The sequence below is a fragment of the Malaya genurostris genome, chromosome 2 (assembly GCF_030247185.1).
Source record: "Malaya genurostris strain Urasoe2022 chromosome 2, Malgen_1.1, whole genome shotgun sequence".
Classification (NCBI taxonomy): Eukaryota; Metazoa; Arthropoda; class Insecta; order Diptera; family Culicidae; genus Malaya; species Malaya genurostris.
This window is the reverse complement of record NC_080571.1, coordinates 327,346,942-327,369,949: the sequence shown is the minus strand read 5'-3', so window position 1 is coordinate 327,369,949 and position 23,008 is coordinate 327,346,942. Positions and strand designations below refer to the sequence as shown.

Genomic DNA, 23,008 nt, shown 5'->3' with positions numbered 1-23,008 from the left:
GAATATTTCATGAGAGTCTTCCATATGGCGTTGGTGAATATTCATGTTGGCCGCATTCTTCGGTCCGTGTGGGTCCGCGGCAAACACCCCCAGGTTACGAATACCCGGCGGGTGGCCCGCATGCTGTTGATAAGTTTCCGTGGGCGATGATGGTGTTGTTACAGAAGAAAGTGAAAAAAAAAATATAGCGAAGTAAATATTGCGGAAAACGGAGTAAAAAGGGGATATGGGAATGAAATGACTAAAACGACAGAGATCTAATTAGTTGACATCGAGATGGTGAAGAGACGGGGAGGGGGGAAGCGAAGGTTAGTGATAGCAAAAAGATCTTGTTAGTTCCGATGAAGATGGTGGACAGATGAGGAATCGGGATAATCGGCGGAAGTTAGTGTCGAACCTGCAGTTGAGAAATAATTCTTAGCCACAGTTGAAACAACGTCGATAAATAGGAGGAACTTTCTAAGCCAGATGTAACAGATTACACTTGTATATTAATGTGTTTGAGAAACTGGTATATGAGAAGCATATATGAACTATCCCGACTCGCCAACACATCCCGAACCGGAACCTCAGGCGGTCTACCTCGGGCCCTGAGGGATTCCAGTAGCTTCGACCTGGCGTCGCGATACTCTACGCACGACCACTCGACATGCTCGATGTCCTGATAACCGTCGCCACAGGTGCAGAGCCCGTTCTCCACGATCCCGATACGCCGGAGATGTGCGTTGAATGTATAGTGATTTGACATGAGTCGTGACATAACGCAAATGAAATCACGACTCACGTTCATCCCCTTGAACCAAGGTTTCGTCGATACCTTAGGGATAATGGAGTGTAGCCATCGTCCCAGTTCGTCATTGCTCCATGAAGTTTGCCAACTTTCGAGAGTTTTCTGACGAGAGATACTGAAAAATTCATTGAAGCAGATTGGTCTTTCATAAATATCACCTTCTAATGCGCCCACTTTAGCCAATGAGTCTGTCTTTTCATTGCCCGGAATGGAACAATGCGAAGGGACCCAGACTAACGATAATAAATAAGACCGTTCAGATAAAGTACTCAAATGTTCCCGTATTTTCCCCAGGAAATAAGGGGGATACTTTCCTGGCTTCATTGCTCGGAGAGCTTCTATTGAGCTTAGACTGTCCGTGACAATGAAGTAATGGTCTTTGGGCAACGTTTCAATGATCTCGAGGGTGTACTGAATAGCAGCTAATTCTGCGACGTAAACTGAAGCCGGATCACTGAGTTTGTAAGAAGCGGTGATGTTTTGATTGAAGATGCCGAAGCCTGTGGACTCGTTGATGTTTGATCCGTCAGTGTAAAACACCTTTTCACAGTTGACTGTTCTAAATTTATTATAAAAAATATTTGGGGCCACTTGAGGGCGCACGTGAGCCGGAATTCCACGAATTTCTTCTCTCATGGATGTGTCGAAAAACACAGTAGAATCAGAAGTATCCAAGAAATGAGCACGGTTGGAAACAAACAAAGAAGGATTAATATTCTGAGCCATGTAATCAAAATACAAGGACATAAAACGGGTTTGAGAATTAAGCTCAACTAACCTTTCGAAATTTTCAATCACCAGAGGATTCAAAATGTCGCATCGAATGAGCAAACGATATGAGAGATCCCAGAACCGGTTTTTCAATGGGAGAACACCCGCCAGCACTTCGAGGCTCATCGTATGAGTCGATTGCATGCAACCCAAGGCAATACGCAAACAACGATACTGAATTCTTTCCAGCATGATGAAATGAGTGTTCGCCGCGGATCGGAAGCCAAAGCATCCGTATTCCATCACGGACAATATCGTTGTTTGGTACAGCCTGATCAGGTCTCCTGGATGGGCACCCCACCACGACCCGGTTATTGTACGAAGAAAGTTGATTCTTTGTTGGCATTTTCTTTTCAGATACCTAATGTGACATCCCCAGGTGCCTTTGGAGTCGAACCAGACCCCGAGATATTTAAATGTGAAGACCTGAGCTATGGTTTCACCCCCTAGTTGAAGCTGTAATTGTGCTGGTTCTCGCTTTCTCGAAAATACAACCAGCTCAGTTTTCTCCGTAGAGAATTCGATACCCATTTGAAGAGCCCATGTGGATAAGTTGACAAGAGTATCTTGTAACGGCCCTTGCAGATCGCCAGCTTTGGGTCCTATAATAGACACAACGCTGTCGTCGGCAAGTTGTCTTAGCGTGCAAGATGTGTTGATACATTTATCGATGTCGTTTACGTAAAAATTGTATAGAAGGGGGCTTAAGCATGAGCCCTGAGGAAGACCCATGTAACTGAATCGTATTGTCGACAAATCACCATGCGCGAAATACATGTGTTTCTCAGACAATAGATTATGTAAAAAGTTGTTCAAAACTGGCGAAAGACCATGCTGATGCAGCTTCTCAGATAGGATATTTATAGAAACTGAGTCAAAAGCCCCCTTAATGTCAAGGAAAACTGACGCCATTTGTTCTTTACGAGCAAATGCCATTTGAATTTCTGTTGAGAGCAACGCAAGACAATCGTTCGTTCCTTTACCCCTGCGGAAACCAAATTGTGTATCTGAAAGTAAGCCATTAGTTTCGACCCAATTGTCTAGACGGAAGAGAATCATTTTTTCGAACAATTTCCGGATACAGGAAAGCATAGCAATCGGCCGATACGAATTGTGATCGGAGGCTGATTTTCCTGGTTTTTGAATGGCGATCACTTTCACTTGTCTCCAGTCATGTGGAACAATGTTGTCCTCAAGGAACTTATTGAATAAACTCAACAAGCGCCTTTTGGCGGGGTCTGGCAGATTTTTCAACAAGTTGAATTTTATTCTGTCTAATCCCGGGGCTTTATTGTTACATGACAAGAGTGCAAGTGAGAGCTCTACCATCGAAAACGGTGTTTCGTTTGTATTTGGTGTCGCGGCGCGGGTGATCTTCTGTTCCGGAACAGAGTCTGGGCATACTTTTTTAGCGAAATCGAATATCCAGCGGTTGGAATATTCCTCGCTTTCATTCGTGGTGTTATGATTGCGCATTCGTCGGGCTGTGTTCCAAAGAGTACTCATAGATGTTTCTTTCGTTAAGCCGTCTATAAACCGACGCCAGTAACCGCGTTTCTTAGCTCTAATCAAGTTTTTAATTTTAACGTCTAACGCCGCGTAATTCCGGTAATTATCAGGTGTTCCATTTTTTCTGAATATTTTGTACGCGGAGGCTCTCTTCGCGTTTAAATTTGTGCACTCTTTGTCCCACCACGGGTTGGGAGGACGGATGTTAGTTTTCGCGCCGGGTACACGTTTCGTCTGAGCTTGAGTCGCGGTGTCGAGAATCAAGCCAGCCAAAAACGTGTACTCTTCCTCCGGAGGAAGTTGTTGAGTTCTTTCAAGTTTCTCAGATATCGAGGTCGCATAGCTATTCCAATCAATATTTCGTGTGAGGTGATACGAAACATTGATTGTCTTCGATGGTTTTGAGCCGCTGGTGATTGATATTACGATCGGTAGATGATCGCTACCGTGGGGATCAGGAATTACCTCCCACGTGCAATCCAACCGTAGCGATGTCGAGCAAAGGGATAAATCCAGCGCACTTGGTCTTGCTGGTGGTGCAGGAATCCGTGTCATTTCTCCCGTATTCAAGATTGTCATATTGAAGTTGTCGCAGATATCATGGATCATAGTTGATCTGTTATCATCGTGAAGACAGCCCCATCCCGTACCGTGTGAGTTAAAGTCTCCTAAAACCAACGTCGGTGCAGGAAGGAGCTCTACGATATCACTGAGCCACCGATGCCCAACCGAGGCTCTTGGGGGAATGTAGATGGAAGCAATGCAAAGGTCCTTACCTTTGATTGTAACATGACATGCGACAACTTCAATACCTGGTATCGAGGGGAGGTTAATGCGATAGAAAGAATAGCACTTTTTGATCCCCAAAAGTACTCCTCCATAGGGATTATCTCGATCCAGACGAATAATGTTAAAATCGTGAAAGTTTAAGGGTATTTCAGAAGTTAGCCAAGTTTCGCACAATGCAAATGCGTCACATTTCAGATTGTTTACTAGAAATTTAAATGAATCTATTTTTGGGATAATACTTCTGCAATTCCACTGTAAAACAGTGATTAGATCCGTGACCTCGGTGGATGATTTAGCCATCGAAAGATACAATCGCTGAAAGAAGGGGCCAATTTGCAGTCAACTGCTTCAAATATGTTTTTACTGTTGGCATGAAAGCAATTAAAATGCTTCTAAGAGGGTCTGAAATATTGAAAGTTGTAAAAATCCAGTCCACAACATCAGAGAACTTTATAAGTCCAGCACCTAGTTGGTTCTCTGGTGAATTTTCAGGGACGCTTGGGGATTTTTTAGTCCCTGGAAGCGGTGGGAATTCCATCTCGGAATTGAGTTTTCCGAGACCAGGAGCTTTTTGCTTCGGTGATTTTTCCCGATTCCCGTTAGCTGTAACTTTTCGAAGCCCTTCGGAAGACACCTTCGAACCCTTACTAGGTAGCTTATGAGAAGATTTATTCATTCTTTTCCTACAGCTATGAGGGACCGCTGAAGATGGACCTTCCAAAGGGTCGTCAGAATCGCTCTCGTCAGTTGACAAGCAGGCATATGGATTCGTTGCCTGTTTAGGAGGGGTGGCACTCTTAACCATCTCGGCAAAGGAACGCTTGGAGTGTTCCTTCAGGGAACGCTTCATCCGATCTCCTCGCAGTTTGTAAGCGGGACAGTCAGAGAGGTCATGCGGACCCTCCTTACAGTAGAGACACTTTTCAGCATCCTTACCGCAAGAGCCGTCCGCATGAGCTTCCCCACAGTTAGCACAACGTGGCTTATTGCTGCAATGAGTAGCTGTATGCCCCAGTTGTTTGCAATTGGTACAATTCATTATCCGGGGTACAAATAAACGAACAGGCAAACGAACCCGGTCCAAGAGGATGTAGTTGGGCAATGCCGAGCCGGCGAAGGTCACACGATAAGAGTCTGATTGGGGATAAGACTTTGTTCCATCCCCGGCGATCGATACTGAATGCAATCGCTTGCAATCCAGTATCTTGACATTCTTAAGTGAGGGGTCTTTAAAACAACCCGCCCCGTACTTAAGAATATCCTCGCAAGTCAAACTCGAATCGGTGACCACACCGTCGATTTCGACTTCACGAGCTGGCACGTAGACGCGGTACTCCAGCGTAAAAGGATCCTTTTGAACAAGCTCATTAGCCTGTTTTGAGCTGGTAAACAGGACCCTGAGCTTGTCTGGCCGTATTCTATCTATACTTTTTATGGTATTATATCGCGAATTCAGGTCCCGCGATATTTTTAAAATATTCAGTTTTTTTTTCCTTTGATTTGGTCCGGAAATAGACCGCGTAAGGCCCGGCCGGTAGTGCGAGCCCATCAGGATAGCTCTTTATGCGGGACTTTTTACTGACAAGGGAAGTCTCCATTTGAACATCGGGAGCGGGGGGGGGGGCAGGATTTAAAATAGGCATAGCGGAACTACTTCCGCGCAAAAACAAATGATTCGGGGGGAAATATAATGGTCAAATAAAGAAATAAAAATAAACGACGTAAAGGTACTTAAGTAAGATCCAACGGGGGACACCAAGCTGGACTTCGTCGATCGGCGTATCGCCGCTTTGATGGTGTGCAAAAAACCTCCGAGAGGAAAAGGCACACTTATTTATAATCCTCACACAATGGCCGCTTGTTTATAATCCTCACACTTGGCCTTGATCGGCGAAACAATAATCGGCTAACGGTACCGTTTCGATCGACCGCTCGCAATAAGGCACTGTTCTATTATATAATGCGAAAAAAAAACCTCTCAGAGGAAAAAGCACTATTGTCTATCACACAATATCGTCCGACCACTTTATCACACACACACAACTGGTTTTCAATGCTTTCGCAGTAAATCCAAATCACGTCCGTTCGCTCGGAAGGTTGAAACGGCAATCGACCAAAACCCATTGTTGAAGGATAGTCAGAAATTATATTTCTTGAAGATAAACTTATCTGGCGAGGCTGCCTCGTTAATTTCTCACCTCAAAATTGAAGACGCAAATTATGAGCTTGCCTTGCAAAAGTTGAAATTACGCTACGACAAGCCACTAGAGATTGCTCACAAACACATTGAACGTTTTCTGAGCCAACCAACCATGATGGCGGCATCCGCTAATGGCTTACGGTCATTGCACGATATCTCTGATGAGGTAGTTAGAGCTCTTCAAGCCATGGAAAGGGAAGATCGGGACACATGGCTTCTGTACATTCTCACAGAAAAATTGGACAGTGAAACTAAACAGCTTTGGTGTCAGAGAGCCGCTGATATGTCCGAAGAAGAAATCACATTACAATCTTTTCTCAGCTTCATTGAATCGCGTAGTTTTGCTCTGCAATCCGCTCAGCCCGCAAAGCTACGAACCGTTGCTGCACACAAACCTCCCGTAAAACCCTTCTATAGAAACGCCACGACATTCGTTGCCACTAATACTGCACCCAATTGTGACGTTTGTTTCAAACCATCTCATCCACTCTATCAATGCGGTAAATTCCTCCACATGAGCAGTGAAGATAGGTTAACTACCGTTAGCAGACAAAAACTATGTCGCAATTGTTTGAAACGACACCCCGGTGAAACGTGCAAGTCGGGAAATTGCCGAAAATGTGGTTTTCTCCACCATACTTTACTTCATGCGGCTCTTGAGCAACGGCATTTCCAACAAACCCCGTCATCTTCACATACGTCAAGCCAATGTAGTAGTTCGGCCGCCCAATCATTGATTTCGGCCCTTGATCCTACTGCCAATCTTGATGTATCGAACGTCCTCCTTGCCACAGTTGCCATTGATGTTTTGGACAAATTCGGTCGACCTCACGCTTGTCGAGCTGTTCTGGATTGTGCGTCCCAAGTGAGTTTTATCAGTGAGAGTTTTTCTAAGGAGCTTTGTCTGGAAATGAAAGAAGCGGACATGGACCTCGAAGGAATTTCATCTACACCAGCACATGCAGACAAATGTGTGCAAATTATAATTGCATCTCGCTGTTCGGACTATCGCACCGCTGTACCGTGCATGGTACTAGAAGGGATAACAAAAACTGTACCGGTAAAACCAGCCAATATAAACAGTTGGCCAATACCAAGTTCGATCAATCTGGCGGATCCATTGTTCCATTGCCCTGGTAAGATCAATGTTTTACTTGGTATTGAGCTTTTCTTTCAGTTGCTTGAGCCGGGCCAAATAAGCCTGAGTGCGGACGACACCCTTCCCACGTTACAAAATACCAAATTAGGATGGATAGTCGCTGGTCGTTATCGAGACACTTCCCCTTTGTCACACAGTAAGGTGTCAACATGTTTGCTGGCATCATCTGATGAAAGTCTTTGCCAACAACTGCGACGTTTCTGGGAGCTCGAAGAGTACAATATAACGTCATCACATCTCAGCGAGGAAGAAAGGCAATGTGAAGAATATTTCCTCAAGCATACTATTCGCGACGATACTGGAAGGTTTACAGTTCGTCTGCCATTTCTACACCTACCGACTCAACTGGGTCATTCAAGACAAATAGCTGAAAAACGTCTGAACCACATCGAGAAAAAATTAAATCGAAATTCTGAGCTTAAGAACGAGTACCATTCATTTCTGCAAGAGTACCTCGAGCTTGGGCATATGACGCTTGCTGAGTACCCAGCACCTAAAAACGCCGTTTATCTTCCCCATCACTGCGTGGTCAAAGAAGATAGTACCACCACAAAATGCCGTGTCGTCTTTGATGCCTCTGCGAAGACAACCAGCGGCAAATCTCCTAATGACGTGCTTATGTCTGGGCCCATTCTACAAGACTCGTTGGTCAACATACTTCTTCGTTTTCGTGTTCCTGCATTTGTAGTTGCCGGTGATATAAAACAAATGTATCGAATGGTCAACATTCACGAAACTGAGCGCAACTACCAACGGATCCTCTGGCGATGGTCGAGTGATGAGCCTATACGCGAGTATCGGTTGAATACTGTCACTTACGGGACCAAAAGCGCATCCTACTTGGCAACAAAATGCCTGCAACAGTTACTGGAATCACACAGACAACAATACCCAATTGCTGTCGAGAAGGCGATGAAAGGTACCTACGTGGACGATGTCTTAACCGGTACGGACTCCGAAGAAGACGCTATTCTACTACGACAACAGCTATCAGCGATCTTTGCATCCGGTGGATTCTACCTGAGAAAGTGGGCGTCAAACAGTGTAGCACTTCTGGACGGTGTTCCTGCAGCTGACCTCGAAATGAAGACATCAATAGAAATCAACGATGCTTGCACCGTGAAGGCTCTCGGTATCCACTGGCAGCCGTGCAGTGACGAATTCCTATTCTCCGGGACGGGTATAGCGTGATGGGATAGTCGATGCCTTTCACGCAGCCCGCCTGGGTTCGATTCCCAACCCCGCACATAGGGCCAGAAAGATTTTCTGCTCCGAAGAGGTGAATGACCTAAGATGTTAAAGCCTCTATAATTGAAACAAAAAAAAAAAAAAAAAATTCCTATTCTCGAACATACCGAACAAGATCCTTCAGCCCACGAAACGAACCATACTTTCGCAAATTGCCAGCATTTTCGACCCGCTAGGACTACTGGCTCCCATCGTCGTGAAAGCGAAGCTGGTCATGCAGCTGTTATGGGAACTGAAGGTGGCCTGGGATGAAATTCCCCCCGGTGAGTTAGTTCAACAATGGTTGATGTTAGAGCAAAGTCTTTCCGATCTCAACTCATTACAGGTTCCACGGCGAGTGATTAGCGTACAGCGAGCAACCCGCATTCACCTGCACGGCTACAGTGATGCATCCGAGCGAGCCATGGGTGCATGTGTTTACATCCGGGCGGCAGATAACCACGGTAACACATCATCGCATCTTTTGTGTGCCAAATCTCGGCTGGCGCCTATCGGCAATGGACGCACAACTCTACCTCGCTTGGAATTATGTGCGGCGGTCATCTTAGCTCGGTTGATGGCGAACGTGATGACGTCATTAGGTTTGTCATTCCACGACATTCGAGCTCACTCGGATTCAACGGTAGCATTGGCATGGATTGCTGCTGGTGCTTCAAGGTGGAAAACTTTCGTCGCCAATCGTGTTGCAGAAATCACCACTCACCTTCCCGCCATCAACTGGCATCATGTGGATACTCACTGCAACCCAGCGGACCTGATTACAAGAGGAGCTTTACCGAACCAAATAATGAAAAATTCTCTCTGGTGGCATGGACCTACGAGGCGTATTACAAGCGAGGGTAACAAATCAACACAGTTCGTTGCTCTTGATGCTGTTCAACGACGGCAAATAGACCGAGAGCAACGCGCTGCTGGTGTCGTGTGTCTGACTGTGTACGAAAATCACTTTCTGGATGAAATGTTGGCCAGGTACTATCCGAATCTGCAACTTCTTCTGCGCATTACGGCTCGTATTCTACGATTTCGATATAAAACCAACAGATCAACCACTCGCTTGACATCGATTGAAATAAACGACGCAATGAAAATTTATGTAAGACATGTTCAAGGTCAGCACTTCCAGAAAGAAATTGATCAACTCAATAGAAATGGCGATGTTAATCATACCAGCTCTCTCCGACAATTGAAGCCCTTCCTGGACGAAAATCATCTGCTTAGGGTGGGCGGTAGGCTACAGCTATCGTCGCTTAGTTACGACACTAAACATCCTATCTTGCTACCTCATCGCTCAATTTTCACGGCACTTGTTCTTCACCACACTTCCGGTGAAACTCTCAACGGGTGAGCACGTTGCATCGTGTTAGTCCGGGGAAAATTCGAGTATTTCGCAAGAAAGAAAGGATTTTCAGCCGTACTTTGACGATTCGACGCAGCCACACAGCGAGATTTTCGCTTGTAGTCAAGTGAAAAGAAAGTCCACTGGACTATAAACGAAAATTAACTGGCAATATAGCCTTAGTTGCTGTGCCATCAATTCGGCGTCATCTCAAGTGAGGTGACGCCAACCAGAAAGGAAGAAGAAGAAGAAGTTCTTCACCATGAGCATCACGAGCAATTTCATTGTGGCCCACAATCACTCTTGGCTGCGATACGCAGACGTTATTGGATCGTTCGAGGGGCGAGTGCTGCACGAAAGATTTGCCGGTTATGCATTGACTGTTTCCGATCTAGACCTGCACCAACTACCCAACTAATGGGACAATTGCCAGCGGATCGTCTGAAGCCTTTGCCACCATTTTCCATCACTGGCATTGACTACGCCGGGCCAGTAAATGTCATCGGTCGTCGAACGCGTGGCGCCGTAGGGACAAAGGGATACATTGCTCTTTTCATCTGTTTTTCAACACGAGCCGTTCATTTAGAGGCCGTATCCGACCTCAGTTCTTCTGCATTTATCGCAGCTTTCACTCGCTTCAGTTGTCGATATGGTTTGCCTAATAAGGTGTATTCAGACAACGCCACTAATCTCAGAGGAGCAGCTAGAAAATTTCGTGAACTATATCAACAAATCAACGTAACCGAACACGACAATAAAACATTTGATTTTTTCACCAACAAAGGAATTGAGTGGATATTCATTCCAGCGCGGTCACCACACCATGGTGGACTGTGGGAAGCCGGCATCAAGGTGGCAAAGAGTTTCCTGAGTAAGTTCGGTGGTGATAATCGTTTCACCTTCGAGGAACTATGTACCGTTCTCGCACAAATAGCAGCCTGCATGAATTCGCGTCCGATTACTCCTCTCTCCGATGACCCCAATGAACCACAGCCGCTTACGCCAGCACACTTCCTCGTCGGGCGATCGTTGTCAGCTATTCCTGAAACTAATATGTTAGAGCGTCAAGTTGGATCACTAAACAGATGGCAGTATGTTCAACGAGTTGGTCAAGAATTTCGTGCTCGATGGCAGTCTGAGTACGTATTGTCCCTTCAGCGTAGGACTAAGTGGAATAGATCTGCTCGAAATCTTGTTGTAGGAGATTTTGTTTTGTTGGTCGGTGATAACGAAAAGCCAAGGCAATGGCCAATGGGTCGTATAATAGAGGTGTTCCCAGGAGCTGACGACCTAGTCAGGGTAGTTGCCATCAAAACGGTAAATGGCATAACTAGACGGGACGTGAGAAGAGTTCGGAGAATTCCCATGGAAGACGATGAGTATGCGGCAGGACGGAAGGGAACAGAAATTCCTCGACGGAATTTGGTGGGCGGATTATGTTGTGGCAGAATCTAAGGACAGCCCTCCAACGAACGCGAGAACATCCAATACCATCATAAATTATCGGGCTATCTTATTATCAAGTTGAATTCGATTGTTTCATTTCTGTAGCCATTGTATTTTCCTATAATGAACTGTTATAAAAGGGTATGGGAAATTGAAATCGAGTTAGTATTAAAAGGGTATTCCATCAAGAAGCGCACCCGCTTTATTCGTTCCGAAACACGCATTTTAGTCACTGATCATCACGTTATCAGTCTTGAAATTGTTCGAAAAGTTCCCGAGAATTTGATCCAGATCCGACTTCCGATTCCGGTATTACAGTACAGTACAGATTAGTAAGACTTTTCAATAACATGTGTATTTTTTCACAAGCGATGGCGAAACGAGCTGCACATTTTTATAACATTCACTGATAAATTCATCTAGTTGGCAGACCTTGTTAGTTGGTGGATACATAAATCTACTTTGAGACTACTAGTGCCCGATTTCTGCTTCCAAACGCACCGGTAATAGTGAAGAAAAGATTCAAAACCGGAACTCACTTCGATTTCCCATCAACGGTTAAACCGATTTTCACGAATCATGATTCAAATTGAAGCTCTCAGTGTTTCATCCAGAACCGATTTCCGGTTCCGAAATCATAATGCAATAAGTATCAAAACTTTCAAACTGTCATACAAAATTATGCAAAATCGGTACGTGTTGGTACGGAAGAAGAAGAAAACTCACCGCCTAGCACACAGCGTGCTTTGTTCAACTTTGTATAGCGTGCAGGGTTGCTAAATTAAAATCTTTATTAACTTGACATAATTGTTTACAAAATGAAAAGGAGATGGTAGTTTATACCGAAGGAAGTTTTTGATTTTATTCAGGTTCCAGAAAAAGAAATTTTACAGAATCTTCTAGTGATGTTTTTGAAAATATAAGTAATATGAGAAAGGCATCATTACACCACTAGGTGGATTCAAAAAGCTTTTTTAAAAATCTAATTTCAAGCTTTTTGACGTAGGACTACGTCTTTCTGTACTATGCTCACCTGGGTGCATTTTCAAAATTTCACAACACGAAAGTGTAACGAAATTACTCCAGATTTGATTATCTAATAACTTTCTCCCTGTTCGAATATTTTCTATAATTCTTTCACGAAACGAATGGAAAAAGGTGTAAGATTGTTATTAATACCACGTTTATTACGAAAGAATTGTTTAAATAGTGAAAAAAAAATAGGTCCAAACACGAAACTTCAAAATCAACCGAATCTATAAAAAGGTCCCTGTTGGACGTTTGCTAGCTTTAGTCTATGATAATCCGGTGAACGGAGACACATCGAGTGCGCAGGCTGCCATCTACGCCGAGGCAGTAGAACTACACCCGGCATTATTCAACTGGTGCTTCAGTCAATGGCGAATATAAGGTTCCGTTTCTCAAGCCTAAACGCAGAAAAACAACAACTAGTTCATCTGTGAGCATATCTGCTGTTGGTCATTCGCAGTGTGAGTTTCGCTTCAAACAAGAATGATTGCATCATCCAGCTTCTGGTCGTTTGCATTGAAGAAAAAGAGAACGAAAAGTGAAAAAAATGGGTACATTACACAAAATCAGTTGTTCTAATGGCTCTAAATGTTATCTAAAGAACTGTCAAGATTATTTATTTGCAAATCGAAAGTAAAAATCATCTGTTTAGTGCAAATCTAGAATAATTTGAAATTCGCACCAAACTAATGCAAATAATGTTAGCATTTGACAGCATCGCCTTCAAGAAAAATATTCCGAACTGTGTTTTATATCGTAGAGATTTCCACAATTTGGCTCATCTAAATGCCAGAAATGAATACCACATTTTGATAGTATCTTTCACTTAAATATTAAGATGTGTGAAATATTGAAACATATAAACGATCTTACGACTTGTGGAACGATCATCTAGGTCCAAACTTGTAAATGATTTGGAATGGCGCCCTATTTCCTGGAATACAAACGGAATCATTCGTAACCAAATAGTCTTTTCCAGGACACTAAAGTCAGATCCTTGTCAGGATCCCAAAAGTAAGGACATATTCAGTAGTGTTCTAGTTCTGGAGGCATAATTTTTATCAGTTACAAAATATAAATCTGAATTTTATAACAAGAAAAACTGGCAACCCCAGCAGTGTTTTACTTTACAAATATACAAAAAATAAAACGACATCGTAGACCAGTTTTAAATTTGACAGAAGAACTGATCGAATAAATAAAACCAGAACGGCTTGCTGGGGATACATTTGTTTCAGTTCATGGTATTACCTACTACTAGTTTTTTTCTTAAAAGCTTATTAATGTGGAATTGTAAGCTTAGATTTGATGGTCCGGTTTCGGGTATTTGTTTTCGGGCTCGAGTAAAGATTTTTACGGGGTATGTAAGAAAAATTTGTCTCGGGTTCGGGTAAGTTTTTGCCTTTCTCTATAGAAAGGTATTAGAATTGCTGGAAAAACCGACTTTCGAACGGGGCCTCGGAGACCCATAGTGTTATATACCATTCGACTCAGTTCGACGAGATCGGAAAATGTCTGTGTGTGTGTGTATGTATGTGTGTGTGTGTATGTATGTGCACTTTTCGAAGATATTTGAACGCGCTCAATTTTCTCAGAGATGGCTGAACCGATTTTAACAAACTTGGGCTCGTTTGAAAGCTACTGTCGGACCATTGATCAAGTTCGAAGATCAAATGGCTTAGACTTTTGGTTCCGGAGATATGATTGTATAAGTGACGTAACCGACAAAAAGCGTTGTATTTGAACGCGCTCAATTTTCTCAGAGGTGGCTGAGCCGATTTTAACAAACTTGGGCTCGTTTGAAAGCTACTGTCGGGCCATTGATCAAGTTCGAAGATCAAATGGTTGTGACTTTTAGTTCCAGATATATGATTGTATTAGTGACGTAACCGACAAAACACGTTGATTTTTACCGCTCTTATATCTATATAAGGGTGCCAAAATTTTGGAATCACCTCTATTTTCGTTAAGCTCTAGTGCTCAAAAGTTTAAACTCCTTGAAAAAAGCCTTCATGCAAAATTTGAGCTAAATCGGACATGCGTAAGGGGTGCTGCCCGGTGGTAAAGGTTTGACAATTTTCGATCTTGAAAAAGCACCATAGGGGGGAAAAATTTATGAAATTTCCAAAATCGAATTTTTTTTTTTGATGCCAAAACTCTTAAAACTGCATGAAACATCGAAATTTAGTGTCATCTAAAAAATAAAATTTTTTGAAAAAGCCAACTTTCTTGGACTTGGAAAAATTTTGATATTTTGATTTTGATCCCAAAAAGTCGATTTTTTTCAAAAAAATTTTTTTTCGAGATGACACTAAATCTCGACGCCTTTTGGCTCAAAATTTTTTTTTCGATTTCGAAAATTTCATGTACTCCCCCCTATGGTGATTTTTCAAGATATATGAAAATTCCACTAAGTGGACTGAGAAGGGTTTTACCTTTCTCATATAGAAAGGCTATGCAATCACTGTGAAAATCGACATTTTAATCGAGGCCCGGAGGGCCGAATGTCATATACCATTCGACTCAGCTCGACGAACTGAGCAAATGTCTCTGTGTGTGTGTGTGTGTGTGTGTGTGTGTGTGTGTGTGTGTGTGTGTGTGTGTGTGTGTGTGTGTGTGTGTGTGTGTATGTGTGTGTGTATGTGTGTGTGTATGTGTGTGTGTATGTAACAAAAATATGCACTCACTTTTCTCAGGGATGGCCAAACCGATTTTCACAAACAAAGATTCAAATGAAAGGTCTCATAGTCCCATAGCCTGCTATTGAATTTCATTCCGATCCGACTTCCGGCTCCGGAGATATAGGATGATATGAACCAAAAAAGTGAAAAAAATATGCACTTACTTTTTTCAGAGATGGCTGAACCGATTTTCACAAACTAAGATTCAAATAAAAGGTATTATGGTCCCATAGCTTGCTATTGAATTTCGGCCGAATAGATTTTCACAAACTTATAGGTTCAAATGAAAAGTCTTACAGTTTCATAAGGAATTCCTTAATTTGTTGTGGATACTACTTTCGGTTCCGGAACTACAGGTTAAACAGGTTTTATAGAGTTTGTGAGATTAGATCCGAACAAATTATCCTATTCAAGAAACAGTTGTTTTTGCGAATTTCACGGTTATATTTATGATGTAATGAGTAATATGAGAAAGGCATCATTACACCACTAGGTGGATTAAAATAGGTTTTTTTAGATTAGCATCACTGTTCTCATACAAATAGGCAGCGCAAATGTCAAGCACTAGTTTGGAAAAATGATGCTGACTGTGTGACATAAACACTGAAGCATGCTTTTGTGAACTACTCGAATCAATCTGAATCAATTGGTGTCAAAATTAGTATCCGAACATATTTAATAAAAATAATAAAATATAGTAATATAGTAATAGTAATAAAATATAATAAAAGTAATAAAAATAGTAATGAAAATTAATAAAAGAAATATATTTTCATGAGACTGTTATGAAAGAAGAGAAAGGCATTATCACACCACAAGGTGGATTAAGAAGGGTTTTTTTAATCTTCGTTTGGGTACGGGTCGGGTTAAGGTTTAAAACAATGCTTACCCGACCACCTCTACTTCTTCCAAAAAGCGAGCAAAAGGGATTGGGCGGATATGTTAACGGAGCCACTAACACGCATTCCGCAGGAAAACGATGCTCTTCGAACCATAATCAGTCAATATATTTATCCAGTTTTTGTACTAGAATATACCTGTAACATTTTCCGTTCGATGCAGTCACAGAAATATGTTTTAGTGAAAAGCCCATTTAAATACGTTTACTTTGCCAGGTATGTTTTGATTTGGATTTTGTTCGTCTGAAATCACCTACAGTCTTGGTTCCCGGTTTCCCATAATTGTCATATATTCTAAAATGGATTTCACTTCTACCGTTTTCGTTTATTGATCAGAGCAGCCCGAGTGCTGTTTGAGATGTTTGTTTTAGCAACCTGGGATCGCTCTAGATCGGACTCCAATCGCGTAGTTTCTCTCTGAAAATTTTCTTGGGTCGCACCTCGACATCCATGCAAGTTTGTTTATTTTTGCTTTTTCTATGATTTGTTATTTGGGACCCGTACCACGTGTTCGTTTTATTCGGAGTCAAAGTCTCCCGTGTGTAGCTTCAAAAACGAAAACGGTATTACTTTTTTCAACGATGGCTTGACCGATTTTCACAAGCTTTGCTTCATATGAAATTTCATTTGGATCCGACTTCCGGTTCGGGAATTATAGGGCATCGTGTGTTCAAAACTTGACACAATCACCCACAGTGCTTGAGCTTGAACGGCTACCCCTGGTTGCAACTCCGTTACTAATCGGGATCAGCTGAAATTGCACAGTGAAATTCTGGAAGATCAAACCTGGTAATCGCAAATCAACCTTCAACATGCAACTTCTGATAACCCCAGAGTTCATTGATCAGTACCGGTGCTGGCCAGGTCCGGTTGTAGGTATGTTAGTCCAACACTTTTTGTTACTAGAGGCCGTATACACTACTGCGCACTCCATAAGTGTCACGGGAAAAGTATTTTTGTTAGTAGAAAATTGTATTCATTAAAAAATAAATGGAGTCAAAGGAGCTTAGATCGAGATGATAATTTCAATTAGTTAATACGATAGGTTATAGTTAATGTTTATACGCAAATAGTGTGTGAGAAATACTTCGCCCTATGAAAATAGGAAGGGGATTGGGATTGTTTCCGTTTGAAGAAGCTTTGTTTGCGATCATTTGTAACAACCACAATAATGAATCCTTGTGTGTTTTGAAAATAATGATGCCACAATGGTCGAATTTTATCACAGACGGTAAAGTAAATATTCTCCACTGTTTCCACATTGGACCCGATCGTAGGAATAGTTGTCACAACTTCGCCAAGCTTTAGTTTATACAAGATAGCACGCTAAATGTTGTAAGACCCATTCTGAAAAACCTCAAAATTCTACCCGACAAATTATATAAGAATGATATGCAAAATGCTAATTTATAATTGCAAAAAAATGCTGCAAACGGTTTTCATGAAAACAAGTTGACAATTCAAAGTCGCATCAAGCTTTTAAATACGCTTCAACAATTGAACGGCAAGGCGAAATACTTGGCCTATTTGAAGAATTGTCCAAAATGTTCGCGTTTTAAATGAACTATTACATACAAACCAATTCGCTCCCTTCCATTCTGCTACTAACGCAGACAGCGATAGCACCCAGTCGACGCCGTTCTATTGACCAAATTTCATCACAGACACACGGGGAGGCATGAGATAGGAACTTGTGAGCACTTAGTTGTCTCACTTTTTGACGACACGTAAAAAAATTCAATTGGTAGTCACTATCAATAGACAGCCAAACCAATTATGGGTTTTCAGGATAGATAAAAATATCTTGTACATTTACATCTCTTCTTATGCACATATTTGGAGCAGGAAATTTAACACAAAGTTACATACCGTACAAAATCAGTGCATGGCTGCTGTAACAATTTCATGACACTAAGAATCCTTCCAGTTCGAAATAGGGGGCATATATTCCTGAATTTCGTTCGGATCCGACTTTCGGCTCCAGAATTGTAGGGTTGGGATGTGGAAAGTTTAATACCGTCACTTGAAGTGGTGAAACAAAAACCGCAAAAGAACTATAAACTGGCCCGAAAACAAATGAAAGGTATTATGGTTTTATAAAAAAAGTGGCGATTTTTTTTCGGATGCAGCAAAAATTTACACCTTCGTTGTAAACCGTACAATGCCGAATTCGTATACTTATAGAGTTTGTACGTCATGTTAGGTTATGGCCATACGAACCGATTTCGATTAATCCTGGGTTCCGGTCCCGACAGAACCACTTCGTTTTCTTAGAGATGGTCTAACCGATCTAAGCACTATTTCAATCTGTAGGTTATATTAGTTGATGCAGAAACATTTTTTTTTTGTTTTCTTCTAACTAACACTAACAATTATTTTGAAAAATACCACAGTATTTACAGTCTGCTACAAAAGAGCGCCGCGATCGGCAAGGTGGAATGGTGTGATATTTTTTTAACATAGAGAACAGTGTTGTTCTTGATGCAATGCGATAATAAATCAGCTAACTATTGTTGACAATTCGATTTCAGCATTTCTCCAACTTGAGTACCGCGTACGCTACGTGCTTCGAAGCAGTTTTCTTTTGTGCTCGCAAACGAAAGGTTCCAAAATGATCCAAGCTGCCGCGACGAAATACATGCGAAAGTAAAAACAGTTTGTGAGTAAGTGGGTGAATCGTTTGCAAGAGGTGAAAAATGTCGACGACTTTCCAAATCGCGGTTCTGTCGGTGTATTGTCGGAAAAAGACGAAAAAGTGATTTGTGACCTGTTTTTTGAAGAATCCGACATTAACTTTACGCGAAAGGTACTTCAAAATTGATCAAAATTTTTTTAAATATATCGTACGGAACTGTTCGCAGACATTTGATCGCAAATAATATGCAAAAACGTCTTGAATGGGTAAAGGAGCAAAATGGTGTCGCGACCTTAGATTGGCCCTCTCAGTCGCCCGATGCCAATCCAATTCAGAACGTTTGGACTCAAATGAAGATGAAGTTTGGGAAAAACCGACCACACAATTTGAAACAGCTTGTTCGTCTAATTCACAAATTTTGAGGTCGTTTTCAGAAGAATACGCGCAAAATCTCGCTCAAACTGTGCCTCGAAGGTGTCAAGTCAAGCCATTATTAACGCTGAAGAGGATTAGACTTGCTATTAATGTATTTGCATGCAAGTTTTTGATCTAATAAAACAATATTCAAAAGTATTTTCATGTTGAGTCTTTTCGTGTTTCTCACAACAGTGACCACGAACTTATGTAACAGACTGTATATAATACTAATCTATATATGTTTGTAACGCCATAACTTCGGAACTACTAAACGGATTGCCGCCAAACATGGCACAGGTACTTCTTGCATTTCTGAAATGGTTTAAGGGGCGGGTATTAGGAAAAATAGCAATATTTTTTTATTTTTAAAATTCTTTAGTAAATAGTACACTACCTTTTTATACAAGTAGCTCACTCAGTGCTAGCCCAATCTTTTGTTCGTTATAGATGATTCAAGTCGAGACGGCTGAAGGTTCTAGTTGCTTGCGTTTGCCCGGATTACCCAAAGCGGGGAGTTGTCCCTCAGTCGGACAGCAGGTCATTAAAAACTATGAGGCGTAGCCGCATTAGACCAGCATTTTAGTTGCAGTAAAATTGAACAATTACTATTAAGAAACATGTTCATCGGTTAAAAATAGCCCATTGGACGAAACAGCTTTCGGTGAAATTAATCATTCAGCGAAACGTAAGTAAGTTAACTCTTGTCTACATTCCTTTTGTGGAACTGTGCCTTTCTGTTTCGACAGACTTCGCAGCCGATTCATAGCGTACAGAATTATTGCATGTCTAATACTACAATCCTACTGACCCTAAGAATCCTTCTGTGTCGAAGCATACAAACATAGGAAAACTGGCTTGTAAGACTAGTGCCCTATGTATTGAACCGCAAACTCAAGCTAGAAACGCCTCGCTTCCTTTTGGAGTCTCCACATTCTTGTTAGTTGTTGTCAGGTTGTAGTCCTGCTTGATATTATGCTTGCTGTTTCATGAGGCTATTGCACCATTTACTTGAATTTCATACAGAAAAGTAACAGGAGCGCAGGATTTCGCTTGTCTGATGAACAAAAACAACAGAGATTCCAAACAATAGTTCAAACTCATGATCAGCAAAATTCTGTGCTCCTGTTACTACTATAAATCAGATTCTCGCTAAAAAGCGTTTAATTATACGGGATGTCTCAACCAGCTGGAATTAACAATCCTTTGTATCTGTAATTGCAAAAAATGATATTGCGTATTGGAAGCTGTAAAAATAGCATAATCAATTTGATTACAAGATTACTTCCGATATCTGAATATCATCCGGTTCTAATAAAAATCGCTGCATGGCCAATCATCATGAGAATGATCGATTATAGTTGTGTGTGAGATTTTGTGTAACATCACTGTCGTAATATTGTACGGAACGATATTTTCCGCACACTAAGTAGTGAAATTTGATTACTTGATAATACTGTCCCAATACAATTCTCAGAAAATCAAACGATGTCCGTCATGATGATCGGTGATGATTATGTAAACGATAATTACTGACGATTATTATCGGTGATGATAGCTGATTTTTAATAGTGCACACACCAGTAGCGATGGTAACATCTCACAAACACAGAACAATATGTACAATCATGACAGTCTTTATAATTGAAGGTACCCCGTTCAACCAATTTTATTCGCTTTCTGCCTGAGACGTTGCTAACAATAAACTGGCAAAGTTAGGATTCGATCAGTGGCGCGACATGTGTCGACAAGTTGAGCTCGTATTTGAGTGAGTTGCGCTGCGGTACGCTCCGCGCGTGCGGGTCGTAATTGAAAAATTCACTGCTTCGAAAGTTTTGATCTTTCGAGACTTTTCCAAGATTGAGTTAAACCCCTAAGGCTTCTTTTTTCAACAAAAAAAAAGAAAAAAATTGGACCCAAATTTTTTATTTGTTTATTATTTTTAACATTTTTCATTATATTAACTTTGAAGGTTGTTTTATGGAATCGCTTATTTTAAAACTAAGGAAAAGACGCACATTTCATGTCTTGGACGAAGTTTTGTATCTTTATTAGATTTTACAATATATGCTGTTGAAAAAAGGTTCTTTTTGGAAACGCGAAATTTCAAAAATATCATATCTCGAAAACTCCACGTACCATATTGAAATAAGAAAATACGTGTCGAATATTTTCGAGTTCTTTACCAAAAAAAAAAAAATTAAATGAAACTCAGAGGTTACTAGGAAGGTATTTATATAGAAAAAGGCTTCCCTAATGTTCCTAACAAAAAGACTCAACCATAAACCCAATTTGTCGAGAATACCATGGAAATTATGATTATTGTGAGATCTGAGATGGGACACTGATCATTCGCAATCGGGTTGTAGTCTAAGTTGTGTTTCATTGCTATTAGAGTATTAATGGGGAGGACAATTTCTTGAATTTTGTTCGGCCTTGCCTTTACGAAACATTTCCGAACAACGCCGGGTAAATCAGTTAGATTTGTTCAAATACTAGAATATGAGCGATATGAGAAAGGCATCATTACGCCACCAAAAATAATCAAGTGGCGTTAATTACACGAACGCAGAGACCAATTCACCAGTCCATTGCTCGAAGTAATGTCGTTGAAATGTTCTTCCAATAAGTCGATTGTTTCGGCTGCTGTATGACAAGTGGTACCATCCTGTTGAAAACACATGTCATCCACATCCATATCTTGAAGATTTGACAACAAAAATCCATCGATCATGGTTCTGTATCGATTTCCATTCACGGTCGTCCTTACTCAATTTAAAGAAATAAGGATCGATGATTCCACTAGCCTATAGACCGCACCAAACAATACATTTATCGGGATGCATCGGTAATTCTTGAACTGTGTGTGAATTTTCTTTGCTCCAAATACAGCAATTTTGCTTGTTGACGTATCCACCCAAAAATGCGCTTTATCACTGAAAAGAAGTTTGCGTTATAAACAGTTTTTAATGAACACTGATTTCGAACATAAATACTAAGAGATGTACTGGAATTACCCTATTGATGATGATTTGTAAACCAATACTGAGTAGAGACGTCACTTCACACTGTCAAAACAACTTTCAGACAATAGAGTAATCCCTATTAAAAAAAATAAACTTAAAAATACACCCGTTAGATATGTTAAACACATTCTGAGGTAACGCACTTCAGTTTAATATTGAGTACAATCACCACCAGCATCAATTATTGCTTGGCATCTCCGAGGTATACATTCCGCTAAATTTTGGGCATATTCGAGGGTAATTGTCTTACAAATAAGTCGAATTTGTCAGAAAAGCTACTTCAAATTGGAAACATGTTTCTCACTGAGCTTCTGCATTATGTAGACCAGACGTTTTCGATAGGATTTTTCATCAGGCGAAGGCAAATCAAGTTTAAAAAAGCATTTTTCTCGTTTTCATTCAGTACAGAGGTGGCTTCGGTGTTCGATAGTGGAACTTTCTTGAAGATTTCAACCACCTTGAGAGCATTTGACGTAAGGATAAACCAGGATTGATCGAAAACAAAGTTTTTGATTCTTAAAATCGTTCAACTAAAAGTCCCAAAGACAGAAATTCCCTTTTGGTAAAAAAAACCAATGATGGACACGCTCTTACTTAACAAACTGTAAACTAGACAGATTGAAGCTATAAGATATATCACCTGATTTCCGAAATTTCACTTGTAGAGAGGTTATTCAACTTTGACATATGTTTAAATGGTATCAGCCGCTTCATTCTACGTAACTATAAATCTACCGAGAAAGAATTCTTGCTGATTCTAAATCGCTAACTCAGTGCGATCCGATTCGAGAAGTACGCAAAATGTCATATAAGTGATTGAATCAATCATTCTCAGCTGCATAGGACTGACTTCACGCGTAAAACTAAAGCGTGAGCAATTCAAATCCGTCATTTGGATCAATCATGTTCTATGTTATCATTTTTTATGTTTGAAACACAACAGACGCTTCTGACTTGCGTCAACATGTGCATTGCTTGAGGGGTGACGGCTTGGTTATTATCGACTTATGACGAACGTGTGTGAGTAAAACCGAAACTTCTCAGCGAACTCATACTCCGCACAAAGCCATGCTGTT

General features: G+C 41.2%; 1 protein-coding gene across 1 annotated transcript in view; it reads left to right on the top strand.

Annotated features, from left to right (window-relative positions):
• LOC131431455 (dual specificity protein phosphatase 3) overlaps positions 1-23,008 on the top strand; it is a 127,994-nt gene that overhangs the window by 16,930 nt on the left and 88,056 nt on the right. The gene's annotated exons all lie outside the window — the stretch shown is intronic.